General features: G+C 46.3%; 3 non-coding genes across 3 annotated transcripts; 2 read left to right on the top strand and 1 right to left on the bottom strand.

Annotated features, from left to right (window-relative positions):
- Positions 1 to 4,172: 4,172 nt before the first annotated feature.
- LOC114680936 lies at positions 4,173 to 4,336 on the bottom strand. The gene has a single exon (XR_003732839.1). It is a non-coding gene; the product is annotated as a U1 spliceosomal RNA (small nuclear RNA).
- Positions 4,337 to 6,534: 2,198 nt separating this feature from the next.
- Positions 6,535 to 6,696, top strand: LOC114680937. Its single transcript, XR_003732840.1, has one exon. It is a non-coding gene; the product is annotated as a U1 spliceosomal RNA (small nuclear RNA).
- An 18,020-nt stretch (positions 6,697 to 24,716) lies between these two features.
- LOC114680940 lies at positions 24,717 to 24,820 on the top strand. The gene has a single exon (XR_003732842.1). It is a non-coding gene; the product is annotated as a U6 spliceosomal RNA (small nuclear RNA).
- Positions 24,821 to 26,531: the final 1,711 nt, after the last annotated feature.

Below are 26,531 nucleotides of genomic sequence, written 5' to 3'. Positions count from 1 at the left end.
AAAGCAAAGAGCCTAGCCTGTTTACTCAGGCCAGTGATCCATCGACTGTGGCGGGCCGAGGCAAGAGGATCCCATATGCAAGGCCAGCCTGGTCTACAGGGTGAATTGAAGGTCACTCTGTGGGATTCAGAAACACCACAAAATCAAAGGATAAGAAGAGGGCTGGACACAGAGCTCAGGGAAGAGGACTCAGAAGCTCAAGCCAGTGCGCGGTGAAACCGCGGACCTGGTCCACTCCATGGGTGCTGCGGCCCGCGCAGCTGGAGCACGAAATCTGGCGAGGGACGCTGAGGTTAAACAGCACTCTAGACACCCAGTTTCAGTTCGTGAGGGAAGCAGCTCTCTTTATTTGTACCAACATGGGCTTACATACCCCTCTAACAGCAGGAGTCAAGGAATGGTTACTCTGTATCCGCAGGCAAGTCCGACACTGTTTTCCAAACAGGAAAAACCACAGGGGAACTGATCCCCAGCACCCTCCGGAACCCAACTGCACATTTTTCACACAAACAACTTAACTGGGACAGGACAAAAAAGGGCATTTAAGATTAAGGCAGCAAACTTACTGCTGCGGACACATGGGTAGAAAGGTTTATTGGGGAATTTTAAACTGCTATGGCTATCTCTCGGGGGCAGGAAGAACAGCAAACGGTGGGGAAATCCTTGTTTTAAGGGGAGCAGGTAGCTGTGGGGGAGGGGCATATGCAAGCCAAAACAGCCTGGGGACGAGTGTGCAACTTTGATATGTGTTACAGGTATGTGTGAACAGGACAGAGAGCCTGGGAGCTAGTGTGGGGATTATAAGTGTTCTGGGTACACGGTAATAGGGAACCCGATGCTCCTGGCGCTGCTGGGGGTAGTTGGTTTTAAAAGAGCAGATAAGGGAAGTAATGGCCCTTTCTGACAGAAGCCAGCAGCATGGATTCTGTCCCAAGTACCGAGAGAAGCAATAGCAGACAGATGGCAGAATGTGGCTATCTCAGGAGAAGCCCATGCTTAGCAGAGGGCTTTGGTGAACACAGATGCCTGGGAGGAGGGGAGTGTGGGAAAACCAGGACAGAGACAGCCACATCTACGGACATGGCATTCCGAACGGGGAACTTGAAACCAAGGTGGCATGGCTCAGAATCACTGTGCCTCTGCAAAGAAATTCGACTGTGTATCTGTTTAAAAGCAGAAGAGAGATCATGTGACAAGCCTAAGCTCACCCAAATGTCCTCATGACCTGCTGGCCGCTACGTCATCATTATCTAACACCTGCCTCCAGACCGGCCATCTTAAACCAGAACAAAATCCTCCTTGTGCTCTTCATGGTGGCACATGCCTGCAACCCCAGTCTTGGGGAGGCAGAGGTAGGGTGGATGGATCACCATAAGTTAGGCCAGCTTGATTTACCTAGAGTTTCAGGTCAACTAGGGCTACATAATGAGATACTGTCTCAAAAACAACTACAAAAAATACAACCTAAACAAAAAACTTTTAATTTCATTTTCATTTGTATATCTTTGATGTGTGTGCACGCACACATTTGGGAGCTGCCGAGAAACCATCATGCCAACCCCTAAATAGGTATCTTTTTCGTTTCATATTTGTTTGTTTATTTATTTGCTGGGGGATATCTTTCTGTACCCTGTGAATATATGTTGTTCCCACTGGTTAATAAATAAACTGCTTTGGCCTATGGCAAGGCAGCTTAGAGGCAGGTGGGAAATCCAAGGAGAAAGACAGGAAAGAGAAAGATGGAGTAGGAGAGACACCAGCCTGCTGCCCAGGGAACAACATGCCAGCAGACCGGTAAGCCACGGAACACGTGGCAAAACATAGATTAATAGAAGTGGGTTAATTGAAGTTATAAGAGCTAGCTAGCAAGAGGCTTGGCAGAGACCATACAGTTTGTAAATAATATTAAGACTCCGAGTGATTATTTTATTATAAGTGACTGTGGGACCGCGGAGCCGGGTGGGACGAGAGAAACCTTCCAACTACATCTATTTATTTCTCGAGACAGGATTTCTTTGTGTAACCCTGAATGACCTGGAACTAGTTGTGTAGACGAGGCTGGCCTTGAACTCACAGAGATCCTTGCCTGTGCCTCCCCAGTGCTGGGACCAACTCTCCATCTTAAACAACACTGGTTTCTAAATCTAGGGTTTTTTTTTCTTCCTCTCATACTTTACTCTCACTTGCCCCACATTGCTTCCACATCCTGTTCTCTCCATGACAGGTCATCAACGTCCTGATTTTAAAACCCAAAAGAGCTAGAGAGATGGCTCAATGGTTAGGACCCAAATCCAAAGGCTCACAAGTGTCTGTAACGTCAGCTCTGGGAGGATCTGACCTCTGAGAACACCTGTGCCTCCTACACACACACAAAAGAGAATTAAAAATAAATCTTAAAACAATTTTTAAAACACACATGAAATATACAGAGACCATAACAAGCCATCCATGTTCCGCACACGTGACACTGCTGTTATTGAAGGGACACTAGCCCCCTCCAGCATGTGGCTCTGGCAGGCCTTGCCCTTCCCCCCATCCCCTCTGCCTTGCTAAAAACCGTTAGATTACATTCCTGAAGCTAGACACCAAGGCCTAGTCCCTTACTCGGCCACTTCCTCCTCCTGGCGCTGACTACCAAGGTCCAGCTATCACTATATTGGAGTCCAGCAATCAGAAGCTCTCTTTGACTCCCTCAATTTAAACACCCAATTAAAATTGAACACCTCAAGCTAACACAGGGTTCCCCTTTACCTTTATAAACCGGCATTTCCTATAGGCCACATCTGTCTCCTCTCTATCCAGAGGCGGTCCTTTGTCCTCCGACACAAACACTCCCTCTCCCTCTCCCTTTTCCCTTCCCCTTCTCCCTCATCTCTTTACCACTCCATCCTGGCCCATTCCAACACAGACCTCCCCTCCTCCTCTTAAAAAGTACGACTACAAGGTCGTTTGCTGCTGTTTTCTGCCTGAGTCAGAAATCAGACACTTTTCTTCCCCGATTAATAAAGGGTCTCTCTGTGAAACCAGGCGTTGGTGTCTAATATAGGTCCTGCCCCGCTGTGCGGGAGACCCCTTCAGTTATAGATTATAATTTGTTCTAAAGTTCTCTTCTGCAAAAGCATACGCACTTACTGAACACCGTTGGAGCAAACCAGGAAAAGCATAAATACGGCAGGATGTTTCTTTTTAGCACCTTACGTTAAGAAAAGGCTTTTATTAACTGATGGACATTGGTGGGGTCATTTTGTTTTGGTATCTCCACAGAGAAAAGACCCGAGGGGATTCTTATCACATGGAACTGGAAGGCAGGTTCAGTTGGTTTGTGGAGAAGGAAGCCAGCCCAGGCCGGTTCCCCCCCTCCCGTCCCACACACCCAGAATGAGCGTTATTAGGAGGGAGAATCCGGAGCCCACACAAGGCGCGATCCAGCCTTGAGCTGCTTGAGCTGGAAGGGCCATCAGGGGAGTTAGGAGAGAGCTAGCCCAAAGTGAAGGAGCCGGCAGGAGAGGCGGGTGCCACGGACAGAACGACGCGGGAACGAGCTGTAAAGACGCAGAGGGAACGTCCTCTCACTTTTATAGTCTTGGGGGAACTGGATTTGCTGCCTCCGCCAAGATCTACGCGCTCTGAGGAGGAGGTGCTCTCGGTTCTTTTGTCTCAGGGGACAAACTGCAGGTTGGGGACCCTGGCCTGATTTCGGGGAGGGAAGGCCGCCGGCTGAGGTGTCTGTGTAGTCCAGGAGCTAACTGCAATTATGTTTATTCCGGCGATCGAAGTCGGGGCGTGTTGAGCATCCTTAGGAGATTTGAAGAGCATTTTTTTCTGGGTTCGAGGTCTCAAAGAACGAATTCTTAACTTCAGAGTTTAGTAATCATTGGCCTTTTAAAACAGGGTCAAGTTCAACTTAGCAAGGCAAAGAGGCGGTTGGGGTGGGGGAGGGCAGAAGGGCCTGTCCCGTCATTTGAGACAGGGTCTCACTTAGCCCAGGCTGGCCTCAACATCACTAAGGACCAATATCGGGGAATAGAGCTCAGTCGTGTTAACACAGACCCTGACACTAACAAAGGGAAGAAAACCTCACTCAAACATCTAGGGTGGAAATTAACTACTAGTCTGGAAGAAAGAAACTGTTGGGACAGGTGTGAACAGTCCTACTTTTAGCACACCAATACCAGGGGAGAGCGCGAACGCAGTCCCCCACTACCATAAATTATGCAGTCGAGTTTCCCGCATTTGGGGAAATCGCAGGGGTCAACACACCCCAAGTGCAATGGGTGAGCCTCGCCCTGGGAAAACCACCTGCTTGATCATGGTGTCTCCCCTGCCAGGTAAGTATGCTCGCCTCCACACCACACACCGCTCAGCCACCCCGGACCTGCGCTCTCAACACACGGTCACTTCGCCGCCAGCGATCGCGGGCCTCCCCGGACCCGCGCCCGACTCCTGCGCTCCGCTGCCACCCGCGGACCCGCGCTCCCTCCCACGCCGCGCGCCAAATCCCTCGCGTTTCCGCAGCGGGTGCGGACACGGCAGCCCCTGCGCGCCCCTCATCTGCATAGATCGCGCCTACGTCCGTGACGTGGAGGATGACGTCCCTGTCCCCAGCCAACCAGTGCGCCCCCCACCTCGGGAAGGTGGTGACAACCTGCCGGGCCCTTTTCCGCACCTCATCTGCATAGACCACGCCCCTCGCCTGCGCCCTGTTGGCTTGGTGAACTTTCTCTCTGGCTTTTTTTCCCTGCTTGGTTTTCTCTGTGTAGCCCTGGCTGTCCTGGAACTCGCTCTGTAGACCAGGCTGGCCTCAGAACTCACGGACGGGGACTCTCGAGTGCTGGGATTAAAGGCTTGCGCTTGTGCATCCGATCCCAACCCCATCCCCAGGTGAATTGTTTAAGTACAATTGTGGGGCATACATTGGCTGCAAAGAGGGTGCCGAGGGAAATTTAGATAAATAGAGCTTAAGCTTTAAGGTGTTTGTGCAGAGAGTGGATACAAATGGTACCAGTGGAAGTTAGTTTAAGCTGTTTGTACAGAGGATAGATACAAAGGATGGCTAAAAGGAAGTTAACTTGGGTTGATTGTATGGAGATTAAAGACAAATAGTGAGAAAGGAAGTTAGCTCACCGTTATTTATTCTAAAAACAGGAGATGATGTCAGGGCATAAACAACTTGTAAATACGGTGATCTTTAAAATGATTGGTTGGTTCCTTCATTCCCCCCCCCCTCCTAGGGGTCTGAGGTTTTTGGTATAAAAGAGGCTTACTGCCCATCAATAAAAGAGTTCTTGCTTGACTTGACTCCCTGCTGCGTGTGATTGTCTCCTGGTAAGAGGGACCGGGCTAGCGGCGTGCACTTGCCTTTCCTCGGTTCCAGGCCACCTCTTCACAGGTGACCTAACATACAAGAACATACAAAGAACATACAACAGTGATGTTCTTTTCGAATAGTAGTTACCCAGGTGCACCTTTTGCATTTGGCAGAATTACGGTTTTCTGACAAGAGTGCAGGGTAGTTAATGGCAGACAAGGACTTAGTTAAGGTGGTTATGACCCTGAGGTGTCCGGTTGAGCTGCCTGTTAGAGACATGTTCTGTGATATGGGGATGGTCCTAAAGGCTGTCTCCTAGTCAGAGGTGTCTCCTTTTATTATGGGCATGGAGACTAATGGAGTCAGTCTTGGCAATGTTTATTTCATTAGGAGATACTTTCTCAGCAACCCTAAACTTCAGTCATGGCACAAATTTTCTTTCTTTCACAGCCTTATAAGTGCACCACTTATCTCCAGTCACTGGCAGCAGCCTTTTAGAGAAATTCTACTTTTTGTGACTTAATGTTTCCTAAACATGTTTATTAGTAAGTGTTTTATAGCACTAATTTTGCTACTTGAAGTTTTTCCTACATCAGTTCCAAACCGGTTACAGCTACACGAAGAGACATCTTCCCGCAAAAAAAAAAAAAAAAGGAAAAGAAAAATAAGAATTTAAAGATAACGTGAAGGCCAGGCCAGTGGCGCACGTCTTTGATCTCAGCACTGGGAGGCAGAGGCAGGCGGATGTCCGTGAGTTCCGAGGCCAGCCTGGTCTACATAGCGAGTTCCAGGACAGCCAGGGCTAGACAGAGAAAACCAAGCAGGGGAAAAAAGCCAGAGAGAAAGTTCACCAAGCCAACGGGGCGCAGGCGAGGGGCGTGGTCTCTGCAGATGAGGTGCAGAAAAGGGCCCGGCAGGTTGTCACCACCTTCCCGAGGTGGGGGGCGCACTGGTTGGCTGGGGACAGGGACGTCATCCTCCACGTCACGGACGTAGGCGCGATCTATGCAGATGAGGGGCGCGCAGGGGCTGCTGTGTCCGCACCCGCTGCGGAAACGCGAGGGATTTGGCGCGCGGCGTGGGAGGGAGCGCGGGTTCGCGGGTGGCAGCGGAGCGCAGGAGTCGGGCGCGGGTCCGGGGAGGCCCGCGATCGCTGGCGGCGAAGTGACCGTGTGTTGAGAGCGCAGGTCCGGGGTGGCTGAGCGGTGTGTGGTGGGGAGGCGAGCATACTTACCTGGCAGGGGAGACACCATGATCAAGCAGGTGGTTTTCCCAGGGCGAGGCTCACCCATTGCACTTGGGGTGTGTTGACCCCTGCGATTTCCCCAAATGCGGGAAACTCGACTGCATAATTTCTGGTAGTGGGGACTGCGTTCGCGCTCTCCCCTGGTATTGGTGTGAGAAAGTAAGACTGTTCACTCCTGTCCCGGCAGTTTCTTTCTTCCAGACTAGGAACTAGTTTCCATCCTAGATGTTTGAGTGAGGTTTTCCTCCCATTATGATCTGTGTTAACACGACTGAGCTCCATTCCACGAGATTGGTCCTCGGTGAGGTTGAGGCCAGCCTGCGCTAAGTGAGACCCTGTCTCAAATGACGGGAAAGGTCCTTCTGCCCTCCCCTACCCCAAACGCCTCCCGCTGTTCAGAGTTTTCGCTCTTTTCCTTGCTAAGCTGACCTTGACCCTGCTTTAAAAGGCCAATGGTTACTAAACTCTGAAGTTAACAATTCGTTCTTTCAGACCTCGAACCCAGAAAAAAATGCTCTTCAAATCTTCTAAGGATGCTCAACACGCCCCGACTTCGATCGCCGAAATAAACATAATTGCAGTTAGCTCCTGGACTACACAGACACCTCATCCGGCGGCCTTCCCTCCCCGAAGTCAGGCCAGGGTCCCCAACCTGCAGTTTGTCCCCTCAGACAAAAGAACCGAGAGCACCTCCTCCTCAGAGCGCGTAGATCTGGGCTGAGGCAGCAAATCCAGTTCCCCCAAGACTTTAAAAGTGAGAGGACGTTCCCTCTGCGTCTTTACAGCTCGTTCCCGCGTCGTTCTGCCCATGGCACCCGCCTCTCCTGCCGGCTCCTTCACTTTGGGCTAGCTCTCTCCTAACTCCCCTGATTGCCCTTCCAGCTCAAGCAGCTCAAGGCTGGATCGCGCCCTGTGTGGGCTCCGGATTCTCCCTCCTAATAAAGCACATTCTGGGTGTGTGGGGTCGGGAGGGGGGGAACCGGCCTGGGCTGGCTTCCTTCTCCACAAACCAACTGAACCTGCCTTCCAGTTCCATGTGATAAGAATTCCCTCGGGCCTTTTCTCTGTAGAGATACCAAAACAAAATGACTCCACCAATGTCCATCAGTTAATAAGGAGGACATTCCCGAGCTCTGGCCTTCTCCCAGCACCACCGGAAAGCCATCAGCAAAACAAGATCTGGAAGGAAACAGGTGGGCTGCAGAAAGGCAGTCGCGGCCTCTGCTCCAGCCTGCATCGCAAAACTTGCTCCCAGGTACCCAAGCGCAGCAGTGTCCGCGTTTCCTGGTACAGCTCACCTGCGCAGGGGGCAGAGACCAGGGGTTTCGGTGAACTCGATGTTCTGGTAGTTGTCAGAGGACCCCGCGCCCCAGGTCCAGTCGCCCTAGTGTGGTGTGCGCAGTTTTGCCCTCTCTGGCCTTTCTGAACCGGCTCAGGACCTGGGACCTTGCTGCCCTGGACTCATACCTTGGACGGAGGGCTGAAGTGTCACTTAAAGAAAACAACTTTCTCCCACGACAAACAAAGATCCCACCGAGAACTTTGAACGTGCTCACTTGGAATCAGGCTTCCTTGTTGAACTATTATCCAAGGGGCTGTAACAATACAAATAAGCTTGGAGGTACAGTTTGCACTCTTATGCTCTTTTGCCTGGTTTCCCGGTTCACTTCTTTCAGAATCAATAGGGAGAGGTGAATTGGCCTTGTCTGCCGCTTAAGCCTAGAATTGACCCTCCGGCCTATGCCTCTAAAGTCCTGGAATTACAGGAACTCACATTTTTTGTTTGTTTGATTGGAGTTTTCATGTTCTGTTTTTTGAGACAAGGTCTTAGCAGATATTGTTAATGCAAAACAAGACAAAACACAGCAGTCATCTTAAAGGGAATAAGAGATAGTTTTAGAGTTATTTAGAGTGACCATTGCCCAGAAACACAGATTTAGGTTTCTCCAAATTGCATGTTCCAGAATGGAAGCAGTTTCATGAAGTTTTATGATTTTAAGATTGAAGAAAGTCATAAGTCAAGGCAGGTTTAAAATACATTAGTGGGTACCTCAGGGAGGCTTCTACAGCAAGATGGGGGGAGCTTTTCTATAAGCCCAAGATGCCAATGACATTCTTAGCTACATCAGGTTGGCCTGTGGGCATGTTTGTAGGGGATTATCTTGATTAGATTAATTGATTTAATATTAATTGATTATATATCTTGATTGGATTAATTGAGGTTTTAGGACCTGCCCACTGTGGGTGACGTCATTCTTTAGGCAGAGTGTCCTGAACAGTATGAGACTGGAGAGAAAGAGTTCTGGTATGAATGCATTGATTGGTTCCTCTCTGTTTCTTTAGTAAGGATGCAAAGTGATCAGCTGCCTCAAACTCCTTTAGCCTGGATCTGTGAGCTGTAGATCAATCCTTCCTCCCATGAATGGACCTTGTCAGGGTGTTTCATCACAACAGGACAAGGGGAGGGGCAGTTCCTTTCATTAAACTCACCATTTAAGCACAGATAGTTGTACAATTTGGTCGGTATACTTCACTGTTTTAAAAAAAAAAGTAGCTGGACATGTATCGTGTTTAATTCTTTTGAACATTTTTTGGCGGGAAGGTCAGGATGTCACTACGTATCTCAGGCTGACTTGGAAGTCCACTTGATCGTCCTGCTTTGGCGTCCCAAGTGTTGGGATTACAGGCATTAGTCACAATGTCAGGCTTAATTTTATTACATTTATTAGATGTTATTCAAAATACTCCATTGAGGCAGGAACTCTCAACTCAGAATCTGTGATTTGTCTTAAGAAGGAAGGCCCAGTATTTAAAAACACCCACCACAGGAAAGAATGGCTAGGACTACATCCCTGGATTAAACCGAGACCTCAGTGAGGATGGCTTGGCTCATGCGCTTTGCTCAGAAAAGGCAAACGCAGTTTCAGGGTCTCAAATGCCTTTTCATTCGGCCACACGCACTTACGGCGCGGTGCTGGGAGGACTGGAGAGTGGAAGGGCCGTTTTACCACACCCTAGAAATTACTTACGTGTCCTGAATTCGAATCCACATTACTTTGGCCACAACACAGAGTACTAGCAACTGTGGGATCACCGTGAGCCGCAGGAACATCACCAAAGACGCGGCTTCTTTACTGTTTGTCAAGTGTAAGTGTAAAAATCGGTGGCCGCCTTCAAAAACTCAGACAGGTGAACCCGGCGGTGGTGGCCGGTGCACTCCTTGAATCCCATCACGCAGGAGGCAGAAGCAGGTGGATCTCTGTGAGTTCGAGGCTAGCTTGGTCTGCAGCATGAGTTCCAGGACAGCCAGGGCAACACAGAGAAACCTGTCTTGAATCCCCATCCCACCCCTCAAAAATTCAGACAGGTAAAGGCCGTCGCTCTTTTCTTCTTCTGCCCCCTCCCCCATTGGCTCACGTTCTGCGCCCATAGAAACCCATTCCCTTAACCTCCTCATCCCCCAACATCGCCCCACCCCCCCTCCCACCCCGGTTAGCCGTGCCCAGCAAGCGACGGTCTCCGCGGCTCCAGGCTCCTGCGCTCCCTCCCTGTACCCCGCACCCCGCTCCCCCTACCCCCGTTTCCTCCTGTTCCCTCCCGTCCGGCCTCCCCGAGCACCCGCACCGCACTCGCCGCCTTTCCCACGCGGGCCGCGCCGAGGCTCCAGCACACACCCGGGGTGACGAGCCCTCGCGCGTCCGTGCTCGGGGTCTGCAAAGGACCGGACCCTAAAGCGCCCTTGGGCTCCGTCGCCGAGTCCTGCTGGGCGCCGGGGCCGCGAGCCCGAAGTGTGGAGCCCCGGCGGCCCCGACCCCCGGGTGCCCGAGGGTCCCTGCGTCCCGGAGCCGCCGGCCGCTCGCCCGGGGTTCATTCGGTTCCCGCGAGCTCAGGAGGGGTTGGCCGCTGCGGTGACCGCTCACTCATCAACGAACAGCACAGGGTGTCGGCTCCGAGCCGACCCAGGGATGCCAGCCCTTAGGTTTTTAGCGGCCTCCCCAATAAACAGTCACCGGCGGTTGAGTTCCGGAACTGGTAAATTCACATTCCCTTAGAGTACCCACCCGCTTCCATTTTTTTACGGCAGCGGCTGGCACATTACAACTGTAGGATTCAAAAATCTCCGAGATACCCTTTAATCCCAGCATTCGGGAGAGCGGGGCAGGCGGATCTCTTGTGAGTTCCAGGCCAGCCAGGGCTGCACAGTGAGACCCCATCTAACAACAACAAAGATTGCTGAGATGCAGGAAAAACCGACCAGTCATAATTTGTCTATAGCCTCAGGCAAGCAAAATCGATTGCAGTGATGTTACCGTCGCAGAAAGGGACCATCACTATAAACACTGTTGATTCGTTGACGTTTAGCTCAAGCTGGTCTTGATCTCAAAATCCTCCTACTTTTTTCTGCCCATAGTGTTCTGGGGGCTATAGCCACTGTCTGCTATTATTTGTTTTAGGGAAAGAGCATTCTTACTTAAATTATGAATTGTTTGGTTTATTCTTTTCCAGGTCTACAATTACAAGACATGCTGTTGAAATCGTCATTTCTAGCACCATGTCTTTGGGGACTTCTGCAAATGTTTACTTCAATAGTGGAGAGATGGGTGTGCCATTGTCACGTGATGGTGTTTCTACCGTGCTCTACTCTGAGCCCATTCTGCAAATGTATCTTCCACAGGGGTGGTGCCTGGTCCCGGTCAATGTTCTCAGCTGTAACTGCGTTCCTTTCTTGTTTACTTGCCTGCACACCAAACTTTCTCCCAGCTGTCTCCAGCTGCTGACCCGGGGATCAGGCAATGCTTATGTGCAGTCATCCGGCTTAGCTTGGGGGAGGGGCAGCGGAGGACCACAGTGCACAGGCTTAGCTGGGGGGTGTGGGTGGGGGTGGGGTGCAGCGGAGGTCCACAGTGCACAGGCACACAGATTCTATGTTGTATCTTTGGACAGAAATTCCCAAGATACTTCAAAGTCCTCCAATAATTACAGTTGTTTTGTGCGCGCGCGCGCGCGCGCGCGCACACACACACACACACACACACACACACACACACACACACACACACTCAGATCAGGGGTTCTCAACCTGTGGGGCAAGACCCCCTGGAGTTGAACAACCTTTTCACAGGGTTGCATATCAGATATTTACATTACACTTCATAACAGCAAAAACAGTCATGAAGTAGCAAAGAAAATAATTTTATAGTTAGCGGTCTCCACGACATGAGGAACTTATGAAAAGGTTGCAGTAACTCTTTATAAAGGTGAGAACCACTGCCGTAGATAGTTTCCTGACAAACTGCTGTCCAGGGGAAAGAATATCCCTAAGCTCCTTTCCTCCTCGTATTCCTTCTTTCCTTACAAATCTTGGGTTCCTCGTAGCAGTTTGTGCTTGCTCCCACGTGATAGAGAATAGTATTCGGGTAACAGTGGCTACACTTAGATTTATTGATTTTATACATATGGGTGTTTTGCCTACATGTATATTTGTGCACTGCATGCATGCCTGGTGTCCCTGGAGGCCAGAAGAGGTCATTAGGTCCTGTGGTATTTTGAATGAGAATAGCTACCATAGGCTCATATATTTGAATGCGTAGCCGTCAGGAAGTGGCAGTATTTGAGGATTAGAAGGATTGGGAGATGTGGCTTTGTTGGAGTGGGTGTGGCCTTGCTAGAGGAAATGTGTCACTGGGGGGAACTTTGAGGTTTCAGAAGCCACTACCAGGCCCATCCCCCTGCTGTGGGATTGTCTTTCTGAAAGCTGTGAACGTGTGTTGCTACCATTGGTTAAAAAAGAAGTTGCTTTGACCTATGGCAAGACAGGTTACAGCCAGGCAGGAAATCCAGCAGAGAGACAGGGAGAAGGAGGGCAGAGTCAGGAAGACTCCATCCAGCCGCCAAGGAGCAAGATGACAGTAGACAAGTAACGCCATGGCTACATGACAAAATGTAGATGAATAGAAATGGGTTAATTTAAGATAAAAGAGTGACGTGCCCGAGTCATTGGCCAAAAATTTATAATTAATATTAAGCCTCTGAATGATTATTTTATAATCAACTGTGAGACCACAGGACAGGGCCGGACAGAGAAAGGACAGCCCCCCACTTCCTGCAGATCAGCATGTAGCTCTCAGCTTCTGCTCCAGCACCATGCTCCCCGCCATGATGGTAATGGACTAAACCTCTGAAAGTGTTAGCAAGCCCTCAGTTAAATGCTTTCTTTTATAAGAGTTGCCTTGGTCATGGTGTCTCCTCACTGCAATAGAACAGTGACTAAGACAGATCCCTTGGAACTGGAATTGTGGGCAGTTGTGAGCCATCTGTGGGTGCTGGGAATCAAACCCAGGTCCCCTGCAAGAACAAGTGCTCTACATCTACACCCAAGTGCCGAGACACCTCTCCACCCCTTGGATGTGTTATTTCTTGGCAGGTTGTTCAGGAGAAAAACCAAATTAATTAAGGGACTATTCTATTACTACTAATCTCAATTCTTTGATTCTATTCTGATTCTTTAAACTTTTCTTAAAGTATGAATTTTATATCAAAATTTACAAGATTTATATATATATAACTTTGTTAAGATATGAATGGTTATATAGAGTACTAACTAATTCTAGAAAAAAAGGCTTCAATTAGCTGCATATATATGTCTTTGTGTTCAAGTCACTTATCAGTTTTCTGCAGGAAATCACAGCCAGGCCTAACATCAACTGAAGTCTCCAGGAAAAAGATGGGGCCCCACAACAAGAATAATTCCACGTGGACAATAATAACATCACTAAGCTGACAAATATCATCTACAGATCAGCTTTGGACTACAAAGTGCTCAGAGCAATTTTGAGAGGGCTAGCTGAGATGATCCAGTTTCAAAGACTACTTGAATAAGGACTTGAGATAAACCCTTAACTTTGGATAAAGAAGGATATAGTTACCTTTCCTATAATTTGATAATTAACCCAAAATTTTTCTTTTCAGAATAAAGATACCTTTGCCCATACCCAGCAGGAAGCAATTTTAAGAATACGACACCCACATTCCCAAAGAGGTGATGTGGGGTGGGTGGTTTTTTGGTCTTTTCATGGGTTTTGGGTCTGGGCTAATTTTCTTTTTTTTCTTTTTCTTTTTCTTTTCTTTTTCTTTTCTTTTTTTTTTTTTGCTTTTTTCGAGACAGGGTTTCTCTGTGTAGCTTTGCACCTTTCCTGGAACTCACTCTGTAGACCAGGCTGGCCTCGAACTCACAGAGATCCGCCTGGCTCTGCCTTCTGAGTGCTGGGATTAAAGGCGTGCGCCACCACCGCCCGGCGATAATTTTCATTGTTCAGGAGGGTTGGTTACAAGTTGTTGTTAAGGGTTAGGAAAAGGGCTAAACAAAGGAGATTAGATTTAAGGTTATTATTAAAAAAAAGAAGAAGAAGAAAAAGAAAAAGACAATTACTAGTTTTAAATACTTTACATTGGATTGGATTGTTTTATATTGTATACAAATTATATATATTGAAATTGATATTGTTAGAAAATGTTATACATACATTTCTAATCTTGTTCAAGATATTGTACTTATATCATTCATTTAACAATGTAATGCAGTTTGCTGATCCTTGAATGTTATTATTACCAATTATTAGGATAAAAAGAAATGAAAGTTAGTAATTAGACATTACAATAGAACTTGTAGTCATATTAGGTATGTTTTCAAGATTGAGCAGATATATTTTAGATAGATAGGTCATCTTCACACCCTTCAGAGATCTACAGAATATGGTATTTAAAATGTTTTAATAACTTAGAAAATTTTTCTTTTTGTTATGACTATGAGACATGTCGGCTCCTGGCAGTACCAATCTACTTCAGAGAAAATATGGGCATTGAAGAAATCGCATATGGAGTTAACTTTCATTGTGGCAAAAGTTAGCCACTGGACAACAAAGTATCCTCGAATCAACAGGACAAAATGGACAGACAGAACACGAAACAAAGGACTACTGATTCTTGCCAAAACAAGTGTGGTTATGGCTTTAACAAAAGGCATCTTCTGAGGCCAGGACAATATGGCACCATCCCTGAAGTGGCCTTTGCAATCTGGAAAGGGTACAGTGCCCTTTTCTTCGAAGGCAGCTGAACAGGCAATGGACCGATGGCTTCTGATGTGCAGTGGAATAGCAGCTGAAACAGTTATTCTTGAAGAGTAACTAAGCCCACACCTCTCAATGGTAGACTGGCATTTAATAGAGGGATATGGAGAAGAATGGGATGCTGAAATGAAGCCACACACACACATAGCCAAGAAGAATGGACAGCTGAATTAAAAAAAAACCCATCAACAATTTCCAGAATTTAAAATCCTGAATCATGACAGGACACTAGTGGAATTCAGGTGTTTCTGGTACATGGACTGCTCTCACCCAATGTGAGGTCGAACTGTTGACCTTGTGTACATCCTACTTCACAAATGAGTCTGTCAGATACCCTAAGCCTGTAGGCTGAAGATGATGCCCCAACACTGCGGAGAAACCTCAGATGACTGTCCAAGGAGCTGGCTGTTTCTGTCAACTCGCATTTTTTTTTTTTTTTGGAAGCTGCTTGTGTGCACTTCCTGTTTTTATTTTTTATTAGGTAATATTATTTCCTTCTTGGGTCTCTGAGGGAATTGAAGATTAGTTAGTTATAGTTATAGTTTTCCTTGTTAAGAATTTCAGAAAAGAAACTCACTAAAGAGTAAGTGTATAAATTTCAAAGACATTATAAGATAGTTCTGTTAGTAATATAAGTTAGGATAGAAAGTGAATCAGGTACATTTTGGACTTAAAAAATAGGATAGATAATGTAATTATTTTCTCTGAATTTGTCAAATGCAAATGGGCTAGACATTGTTTAGGTATTTATTGCTTGTATATATGGTACATAGTTATTGTACTTTTGCATATAGTTTTTCTTATATTAGTTTTAATTTTTTTCTTTTATTTAAATAGAAAAGGGGAAATATGGTGATATTTTATTTGTACTGAAATGTGATTTTATTTGTATGTTAATAAATAAAGTTGCCTGGGGGTCAGAGCTAATAGCAAGCCATAGCAGAAGTCTGGCAGTGGTAGCACACGCCCTTAATCCCAATCACATCACAGGCAGATCTCTGTGTGTTCAAGGATACAGCCAGCATGGAGAAACATGCCTTTAATCTCAATACCAACCATAGAAGACCTGGAGATCTGTATAGATGGGCAGTGACGAGGAGGTCATGTGGTTGGGTTTACAACCAATGAGAAGGCAGAACAGAAAGTCTATAAAAAAGACAGATACACAGGAAGTAGCACTCTTGCTGAGGAGGACAGCAGCGGCAGTGAAGGGTAAGATTTTTAGCTCTTAGTTATTGCTCTGACCTCTTGGGCTTTTAACTCTGCAATTGGCTCTGTGTTTCTTATTTAATAAGACTGTTCATCTATATTATGGGCAGTTGTGAGCCATCTTGTGGGTGCTGGGAATCAAACCCAGGTCCCCTGCAAGAACAAGGGCTCTACATCTACACACAAGTGCTGAGACACCTCTCCACTCCTTGGTTGTGTTATTTCTTGGCAGGTTGTTGCAGGGGCGTGTCCTTAGAAATTAATGCACATGAAACATGGGAACCGATGGAAATCTGTAACAGACAAATGCTGTGCAGTTGGCCGACATTGTCCTTATATGGGCAGTCAGGTTATAGAACAGGCGTTGTTTCTCTCTTTCATCTCTCTCTGGCCTCACCCCCCATCATTAGTGAGCTTCTGGTATTATAAGGTGGATTTCTGAGTACTTGTATAGTGGTTGACATTGATATGTACCATCTTTTTCTTTGTTTTTAATTGCTTACTATTCCGAAGGATCTCATATTTTCTGTTGAGAGTACAGTAGTAAGAAAGCTTCCCATCCTTCCAGTATTTGGTAAAAATTCTGTGGGTCCAATAGTTGTTGATTTCTGCAGCATGAGCAGATCTAGAGAAAGGATACGCAATAGTCCTCCTGTTCCATATGAACTCTCAGTTTTCATAAATTGCTAGAGCTGAGCATGTCTTAGGAAAGGAGACCGTAGCATGTAAGGGTCAGAGTCCTTTGGTCAGAATCATCAAATTGGTATGAAGAGCCCTTTTGGATGTATGTCTTCATTCCTGAAGGAAATATAGTGGAGTTATTAAGTTTTTAGACTAGCATATAGATTAGTGGGGTTTGCTATAGACTTTTTATACATATGTGTGTTATGTTCTCTTTGGTCTCCTCTTCAAGTGCCTCCCCCACCCCTGCTCCCCTCTGGCTAGTTTCCTCCCTTTCTTGATACAGTCTGCTTTCTGCTTTTTTTTTTTTTTTTTTTTTTTTTTTTTTTAAGGTTTCTTGAGACAGAATTTCTTGTCATAGCTCTGGCTGTCCTGTCTCACTCTGTGGACCAGGCAGGCCCTGAACTCACAGACATCTGCCTGCCTCTGCTTCCAGTGCACCACCACCACCTGTGTGTGGACCCACAGAGACTCATAGTGTGGCCGTATTCCATCTTGACTCAAGGTCAGAGAATCTGAGCTTGTTTTGCCCTTCAAGGATGAAAAACAGGATGTTTTAAAAAACAGGATGTTTTGCCAAAGAGGTGGTTACTAGATGTCTTGAGAATTAAGGAGGCATTTACACATGTTTACTTTGAACCATGATGTCATTGAGAGAGGGAGGTCTTTTGCCCCCCTAGCTTTGGGTATAAAAAGGCCCTGAAAAACAAACTCAGAGAGATTGTGGTGTTGATTCGGAGCCCTCCTGATGCTATTCTGTGTTTCTGCCTTTTTTCTTGTATGTCTGCATCTCTATTTTTCCTATCTATCATTTTTTAATCCTCACTCCTCTATTCATGACTATTGGATAATCGGGCAGGACCCAGCATACCTGGCCCCTTTCTGTTTTCTATAACTTGTATTCTCCCACCCTTTCATGTTACCTCCTCTTTCCTCTGATCCCCTTTCTAGTCTCATGACCTACATCTACACACACATAAATGCATACATATGCACTTTTTATTTATTTTTTATTTCTGAGACAGGGTCTCTGTCTTAGATAGGGTTTCTGTTGCTGTAAAGAGACACCTTGACTATAGCAACTCTTAAAAAGGAAAACTTTAATTGCAGTGGCTTACATTTTCAGAGGTTCAGTCCATTATCATCATGGCAGGACCTGGTGGTGGGCAGGCAGACATGGTGCTGGAGAGGTAGAAATGGGAGTTCTGCATCTTGTGCAGGCAACAGGAAGTGGATTGGGGCACTGAGTGTGGCTTGAGCATATGTGAGACCTCAAAGCCAACCCCCACAATGACACACTTCCTCCAACAAGGCCACACCTCCTAATAGTACCATTCTCTTTGGGAGTCTTTTTTTTTTTTTTTTTTCTCTCCAAACACCCACAGTCTCTCTATGTAGCCCTGACTGTCCTGGACTCACTCTGTAGACCAGGCTGGCCTGGAACTCACAGGGATCTGCCTGTCTCTGCCTCTCAACTGCTAGGATTAAAGGTGTGTACCAGCATGTCTGGCATAAATACACACATATACTTTTATATCTGGGTTTGTATAAGGGGACAACATGATATTTGTCTTTCTGAGTCTGGCTTATTTCGTTGATCATATTAATTTCCAGGCACTCGTTTTCCTGGGCGTGAGGGAGGAGACATACTCTGGAGCCACAGAGCTCACTAGGATACTGTACTAGCTTCCTGGTTGCTGTAGCTGTGAGAGCAGCAGAGTTAGGCAGGGTGCACCATTGTCATGAGCTCACAATGCCAGAAACAGATAAAATTGCTTGTATTTTTCCACAATGTCAGAATTTACTGAATAACTACAAATTCACAAGGTTTAGCAGTTTTGTTGATGGCAATTTGTCAAAAAACCTGTTTGCCTTAGTAATTTGTTTGCATACAATACAATTTATTTATTTTTTTTCTGAGACAGGGTTTCTCTGTGTAATGTGAGACCAAAATGAGAACAAAATGCCTTTATCTTAGAAATAAGGCCGAAGCTTTCTCCATTTTAGGTATAGGCCTTGAGTTACTGGAACAGGCCTTGGGTTACTGGAACCAGTCAACCCAGATTCCAGAAATTAGAAAGTGCAAAGTACAGAGTCACAAGGTATTCATTTGGTGATGACTGTTTAACCAAGGAATGGTCCAGCCCTGGTTTCCAGGGTAACTGACCACAGAAATGTCCCCACCTGAGGGCAGTCAATGAGAAATGGTGATGGGCAACCACCCCCTTAGAAGTAAGATTAAGCCATGATTTCTAGAAGTCCCTAGAAACAAGCGGATTGTACCCGTACTAGCACCCATAACTGATGTAACCTTGTGGTTTTTGCCTTTAAAACCTAATCTTGTAGAGGGGCGGGCACTTCCTCCAGCCTCCACTGTAGTTGGATCTGTTGGAGGAAGTCCCTTCCTAGGCTTGTGTTGCTTTTGGATATCCCGAATTAAACCTTGCTTTTGCATTCAGGCATGCTCGTCTTCAGTGGTCTATCTGGGTGTCATGATCTGGGCACAACAGTAGCCTTGGCTGTCCTGGAACTCACTCTGTAGACCAGGCTGGCCTCAAAATCACAGAGATCCACCTGCCTCTGCCTCCCGAGTACTGGAATTAAAGGTGTGCACTACCACTGCCCAGCTTCCAATACAAACTTTTTATTCCTATGATAATTACTAATATTAACTCATATCACACAACATGCATTGAATATATCTCTATATAATAATATCTATATACACATATGTATATGTGTATATTCAAGAGGCTTCAGAAGTAGGCCCAGAAAGAGTCTGTATTGGGAAGATAACTAAACCAGACCACAGGTGGGAGGGAGCTTTTGGAGTCAGGTTTAATTATGAAACTGCAGAACTGAACTGCAAGGTGAAAAGCTGAAGCAGATGGAAGCAGAAAACAGGCTGGGTGCAGGAAATGGGTCAGGTCCAGACAGGGGAACAGGTGGACTAGCAGACAGTCCAGTAGCTGAGTAAACAGCTGGGGACCAAGCCAAGTCCTCAGTCCTTGACACATACACCAGGGATCAGATGGGTTGGTGTGGGGCAGTTTGTCTCGGTTAGGGTTCTATTGCTGTGAAGAGACACCATGACCGTGAAACTCTTATAAAGGAAAACGTTTAATTGGGGCTGCCTTACAGGTTCAGAGGTTTAGTCTATGATTGTCATGGCGGGGAGCATGGTGATGCACAAGCAGACATGGTGCTGGAGAAGGAGCTGAGAGTTCTACATCCAGATCAGCAGGCAGCAGGAAGTGAAATGAGGCACACTTCCTCTAACAAAGCCACGCCCACACCAACAAGGCCACACCTCCTAACAGTGCCCCTCCCTACGGACCTATGAGGGCCCTTTGTATTCAAACCACCCCCTCATTCCATCACAACTTTAAGTGTCTATCACTTTATGGGGTCTAGGAAAGGGAGTTATACCCTTTGCTGTTGAGGGCACAAAGATCACTAGGAAGACCAGGAACGTTAAACACACAGAGCCTCTTCTCAATAAAGGAGAGATGATACCTGTTTTCCCACCCAGAAGCCTGGGAGTGGACTTTGTTAAGGACCTGGTGACTGTTTTGCTATCCGTGGAGGAGGACCTCACCTAAATTAGCCAGAATGGTCATTCCAGACTCTTCTCTCCTTAGACTTTTACCCATCCTTAGGGGAGACGTCACATGCACTATATGGCCTGCTGACTCTATGCTATTGGTCAGAGACCACATTAGATTCTAGGCCTTTCAGCTATAGAATCCACCCTCATGGTCACCTGTACTGTGTAAGAGTTTCTATGCAGTCACACCTTAAGCTTTATGGAATTGGACTGATTGCTGTCTGGAAACCTTTTCCCAACTTGTACTGTGTTTTAAAGATGCTGAAAATGAACTGCCTGGTGTTAGACTCCCTGAGGTCCGGTGCAGATTGACTTCCTCTCTGTTTATCTGGGACCAGCAATGCCCTCCTCCTGTTGCAGGGCTGCCTGGCAGGAAGTAAGGTGGGCTCATTCCAGTCAGTCTCCTCTGGGCCTGTGCAAAACCCAAAGACTCTATTACCATCATTGGAAAGCTTTCTAAAGACCTAGAAGCTTTGGCTGCCCATCCTAGACAATGCAGTCCATCTAGGTAATATCTGCCATGTCTTTCCTTTATACCACCTGCTTACTGCAATCAGGAAGACATGGCTTCCTCATGATTATATCAGGTGGACATATGGAATGTATGCTGTGCCGGAAAGACTATAGGGAAAAGAAAAAGGCCATGGCATGAGTTGGAAAAGCACACTAGAATATTGATGGTCACGTGTCCCACTGAAGTGAACACAGAGAGAAATCTTCTGCCTTTGGCTAAGGTGAACTACAGAAACCTGAGTTTATCTCCTGTCTAAAATCTGCCTTCCCCATGAAGGACAAGAAGCAGATAAAATCCATGAGATGCTATACTCTGGAAATCAGGCAAGACCTGGAAGTGAGAAGAAACCAGTTAGTCACAGCCCCAGCTCACAGATTTCAGATAGTTCCCACACACCAAAGTCCTGCCATGGCCCCAGCTCACCACCTTCAGATGATTCCCACACCAAAGGGAATCTGAAGCCAAATCCCAGGATAGAGGGGAGTATTGTAGAATATTGAAGATGTGTTACATTTTTTATGCTGCGGAACATTTGTTTAATGATGCAAAGATGTGTTGCATTCTTTTATGTTGCATTTGTTTAACTTTTGGAGCTGTCTTACTTTGCCTGTCCTAAAACACCTGATGGTCTAATAAAGAGCTGAATGGTCAATAGCTAGGCAGGAGAAAGGATAGGAGGAGCTGGCAGGCAGAGAGACGATATAGGAGGAGAAATCTGGTAAGCAAGATGAGAAAAGGAAGAAAGGAGGATGTAAGGGGCCAGCCACCCAGCTCCCAAATAAATGCACACACGGAGTTTTAGTCTTACTTATGAATGCCTGGACTTAGCTTGGCTTGTTTCTAGCTAGCTTTTCTTAAATTATCCCATCTATTTTTTGCCTCTGAGCTTTTATCTTTCTCTATTCTGTATACCTTTTTTTTAAAACTTCTTATTCTATGTCTGGCTGGGTGGCTGGCCCATGGAGTCCTCCTCTCCTTCTCCTTTGGCTCCCCAATCTCTCTTTTTCTCAATTTATTCTCTCTACCTGACAGCCCTGCCTGTCCTTTCTCCTGTCTAGCCATTGGCTGTTCAGCTCTTTATTAGACCATCAGGTGTTTTAGACAGGCACAGTAACACAGCTCCACAGAGTTAAACAAATGCAACATAAAAGAATTCAACACATCTTTGCATCATTAAAGCAAATGTTCCACAGCATAAATAAATGTAACACATCTTCAATATTCTACAGCACATACACATAAAATAAATCTTTAAAACAGAAGGTCCCCAACACCTTCTGTTCCCCAGATCACCACTACACCTTCAGACCTTCCTGTGCTATTGACATGGATTGGTGTTTCTGACACCTCTCAAATGTTTTCCAAACTTACCTTTTTTTTGTTGTTCTTTTACAAGGGCCATCTCTGCATCCCTGGTGGAGGCAGGAGTTTAAAGTCTGGAAGTGTTAAGCCCCCAGAGGAGAGGAGAAAGATCACTGACTCAAACCATCATAGCCAGATTTAAATCAAGCCTTTTTTATTTGTATGCATAGTCTGTTTTCCCCTAAGGTGGGGTTCAAGAGACCAGCACTGGACATGGGAAGATAAGAGTTTTCATAGATCTGGAGTAGGGGTTTCCAAATGGAGCATTTGACAGGCAAATAGGCAGGGTTACAGAAGCAGAACGTAAGCATAACAAGTTGTTCATAACAACCTAAGCAAAGACATGGTTACAAGGTGGTCATAACAAGTTGTTCATAACAACCTCCCGAAGCAAAGACATGGTTACAAGGTGGTCATAACAAGGGGGTCATAACAACCTTTTGGAAAAAAAAAAACAAAAACGTGGTTACCATTTACTGGAACAGGCAGTACAGAACCATTTGTAGTTAAGGTTACAGGTGGGTCATAGCCCAATCCTTGAGGAACAGAGATTAAATCATAAACAGAAATGAACCTAGTCTGTCTTTACTATAAGATGGCTTTCAAGCCCAAGATGGAGGCAGGCTGGTTTATCAGGACCCCATCCCAATGGGCCCAAAGGTTAAAAGATAAAGACTCTTGCAGCGTCACAGCTTGTGTCCAGAGGCCAGTGCCTGAGCCCATCATGGTATTTCCCTGCAGGACTCCTCTGCTGCCCGTTTTCTACCGCTCTGCCTTGTGTGGTTTTATTCGATACACCTTTTCTGCTCTTGAATCCTCCTTGTCCATTCATTGCAGATAATGCCATCACCAAGATGATTCCCCAGATAGTAAGACCTTGCCTTGAGCATTGGCTTCAAAGAGGGGGAACTCACTTGCTTGCACATTTAACATGCATAGCAATTTAAAGCAAAAAGCCAAACCATTCACACAAGCAAGTCTCTTCTCTAAACCTAGAGCTTAATGTATTAGCAACAGCCTCTGAATTAAGGGTCAAAATCCCTGAAATTTAAAATATTAACAAGGACCCACTTTCCCCAAGTTTGTATAAATATGCTGTGGATATCGCTCTATATAAATAAAACACTGATGGCCAGTGACCAGACAGGAAGTATAGGTGGGACAAGGAGAGAGGAGAATTGGGGAAACAGGAAGAAGGAGGGAGGGACACTGCAGCCACCGCCAGGACAAGCAGCATGTAAAGACGCCGGTAAGCCACAAGCAACATGGCAAGGTATAGATGTATAGAAATGGGTTAATTTAAGATATAAGAACAGTTAGCAGTCGGGCGTTGGTGGCGCACGCCTTTAATCCCAGCACTCAGGAGGCAGAGCCAGGCGGATCTCTGTGAGTTCGAGGCCAGCCTGGGCTACCAAGTGAGCTCCAGGAAAGGCGCAAAGCTACACAGAGAAACCCTGTCTCAAAAAAACCAAAAAAAAAAAAAAAAAAAAAAAAAGAACAGTTAGCAAGAAGCCTGCCACGGCCATACAGTTTATAAGTAATATAAGCATCTGAGTGATTATTTTATATGTGGATTGTGGGACTGTGGGGCTTGGTGGAACCTGGAGAGAAGCCCTCCAGCAACATAAACAGCAAGGGCTGATGATGAGAGATTCTCTGACCCGTCAAGATGCCCACAGAGAGTTCCAGGAATGCAGCGTGTGTGAATTACCATTTGTGTTAGAGGTGAGCTTTTGGGGTGATGCCTTTGAGTCCTGTCTTCTCCTGTAAGTAATTCCTTACCTAGTCTCATGTACATAACTCCAATAAACTTACTGGTTTCCCAAGTTCAACTTTTTTTTTTTTTTTTTTTTTTTTTTTTTGGTTTTTCGAGACAGGGTTTCTCTGTGTAGCTTTGCGCCTTTTCTGGGACTCACTTGGTAGCCCAGGCTGGCCTCGAACTCACAGAGATCCGCCTGGCTCTGCCTCCCGAGTGCTGGGATTAAAGGCGTGCGCCACCACCGCCCGGCTTCCCAAGTTCAACTTTAGGAGAATCAATTCTTTGGTATGCCACCAGTGGCTCCGCAGACATGTCCCAGGAGCCCCACACAGCCCAGCTGGTGCCCGAGCAGGGATCTGCAGACCCACAGATGAGTTTGAGAGGGGGGATTGCATGGTCTTGACCATGGCTCTGCCTCCCAAGTGCTCTTTTATCCATTTATCTACCAAAGTAAAGAAAGCTGGACAGTCTGAGGGTGCAGCTTCCTCAGGAGGAACCTGGATATGGCTTAGCTGTCCTTCTTCATGAAGAGGTGTTGGTGTGCGTTCCTGCTATGGTCGTGGGTTTGTGGGTCTTGCTATGGGTAGTGAGGCATGTGACTTAGGGAGGTGGAATGTCTGGGAGGTAAATCCCAGAGCGACTGTCTTCTTCTACCTGGTATGGGGTCCTATGTGTCTTCAATGAATGGGATCCACCTAGGGAGTACAGTACTGATTTTTGTTTGGTTGTTTGTTTTGGGGTTAGGTTTTGTTGTTGTTGCCTTTACTTCTGAGTCCTCTCTTTATCTTTGTGATATGCATGTTCATCATTTGATGAGTATTTCATATTAATGATTCTAGCCTTCTTTGTGCCTAAAGCTACAGACAAATTCTTGTTCCAAAAGCACTGTATAAGAGTAATTACGGTGCTCGCTTTGGCAGCACATATACTAAAGTTAGAAAGATACAGAGATTAGCATGGCGCCTGCACAAGGATGACACGCAAATTCGTGAAGCGTTCCATATTTTTAAAGGAAGTTTTAAAAAAAAGAGTAATTATGTTTATGAGTTAATGACTAAACATCAGGGTCATCTGTCAACCTTAAAATGCTGTATTGTGTCTGTAAGTGGGCTCACGAGGGTTTAAAGGAGCCGGGTGTGGTGGCTCACAGCTCTTAAGTGTTCTTATGTGTTAGGGAATGTTAGCATTCAACCCGCCCCTTAGGGACCTGCCCATCGTTCTGACCGTGTCATTTTAAGTAACATCCCCTTTAAGAAAAAACCTTCCCCTTCTCTTCTCTCTTCCTCCCCCACCCTCTCGCTCACCATGAGGTGGTGCCCACCTCCTCACTTCTTTCCTTCCCTTTTCTCTTTCTCCCTCCCTCTCTCCCCTTCTCCCTTCCCCCCAATAAGACTTTCTACTTGGGTGCCACCTGCATAGTGTGAGTAACTTTCTGCTGGGCCTCCTCGGTCTGCAAGGCTCGTCGCCCTCACCCGCAGCCACACACCTCAAACTCGCCAAGGCCTCTTGTGCGCCATTTTACAAAACTGTGTAGACAGACTCTCTCTTGGGGTAGTGATGGGGCTGTTGAGGGGGGATACAGAGAGAGACAGAGAGAGACAGAGACAGAGATTTTAAAGAGCCAGAGAGATAACTTATAGGCAAGGGTAAGGGCAGTTGCCATCAGGCCTGAGAATCCAAGAGCTTGATCCACAGGGCCCACGCAGTAGAAAGGGTTCTGCCTGTCACAAAGTGTCCTCTGGCCTCCACATGGGCGTCATGGCACACGCACCTGCCCGTCCCCCACATAGACAACACAGAAGAGAGAGTACTTGCCGGGGCCATCCTCTGTGGTGGACAGGTCCCAGCAGAGGATGTAAGGAGTTGGCGGGGGAAGGAATGAGCCTGGAGAGAGTCGGGAGTGTCTTGCAGCCTGACTCACTAGCAGCCAGAGTGCTTTTTTATTTATACAAAATTTAGTAAACAGGGATAGATTCACATTGTTCCAAAACACAGATCATACCATTTTTGTTTTTGGATGCGTGTTTCACTTTTTCTTGTTCATCTTTTAGTCATCATTGGTAAATCATGACAGAACAGATTTATCATTTCTAATCATTTTCCCTCAAGTTTTGACATCATCGATGAACAGAGTTATCACTTTCACTCATTAACCCATAACACAGTTTTTAAGAATCTAGAGGCATATGACAGCCTGTTCTCAGGCTGGTAGCTTTAATTGCTTCAAGGATGCTAGACCAAAACAAAATCTTCAAGCCAGCCTGGGCGTATTGCCATGTCCCAGGCAGTATGTTATTAACTCTTAAAGGTCAGAGTGCCCAGGAAAAATCCTCAGGGCAAAGCTGCTGCAGTTATTATTCACATTCTGACATGGTAACTTCAGCTAATCTCACTTTGTTGCTCTATTAGGTTACATAATTGTCTGAGTGTAGAGTGGGAAGAGGTTTGCTATCTCATCTGTGGCCAACTCCTCTAGTTCACTGAATCTTGTTAACCTTGTTAAGTTTACTTTGTTTTGACTGTCTTGTTCCAGAGTAAGTACAGGGATAGATGTTTAAAAAATGTCTCACAGCCTCACAAAGAGACCTCTGGCTTCTTTCTTGTATCACAACCTCCAAAGCATAAGGAAGACCTTCAAGTAGATAAGGCTATCTCCCCAAAATCGGGAGGGGCAGTATGTTCAGGACTTTCCTGTGGAAGCTTAGAAGCAGCATTCCTA

This window comes from Peromyscus leucopus, chromosome 6, assembly GCF_004664715.2.
Source record: "Peromyscus leucopus breed LL Stock chromosome 6, UCI_PerLeu_2.1, whole genome shotgun sequence".
Classification (NCBI taxonomy): domain Eukaryota; kingdom Metazoa; phylum Chordata; class Mammalia; order Rodentia; family Cricetidae; genus Peromyscus; species Peromyscus leucopus.
Note: the sequence above shows the minus strand (reverse complement) of the source record. Positions and strands in the feature narration are given on the sequence as shown.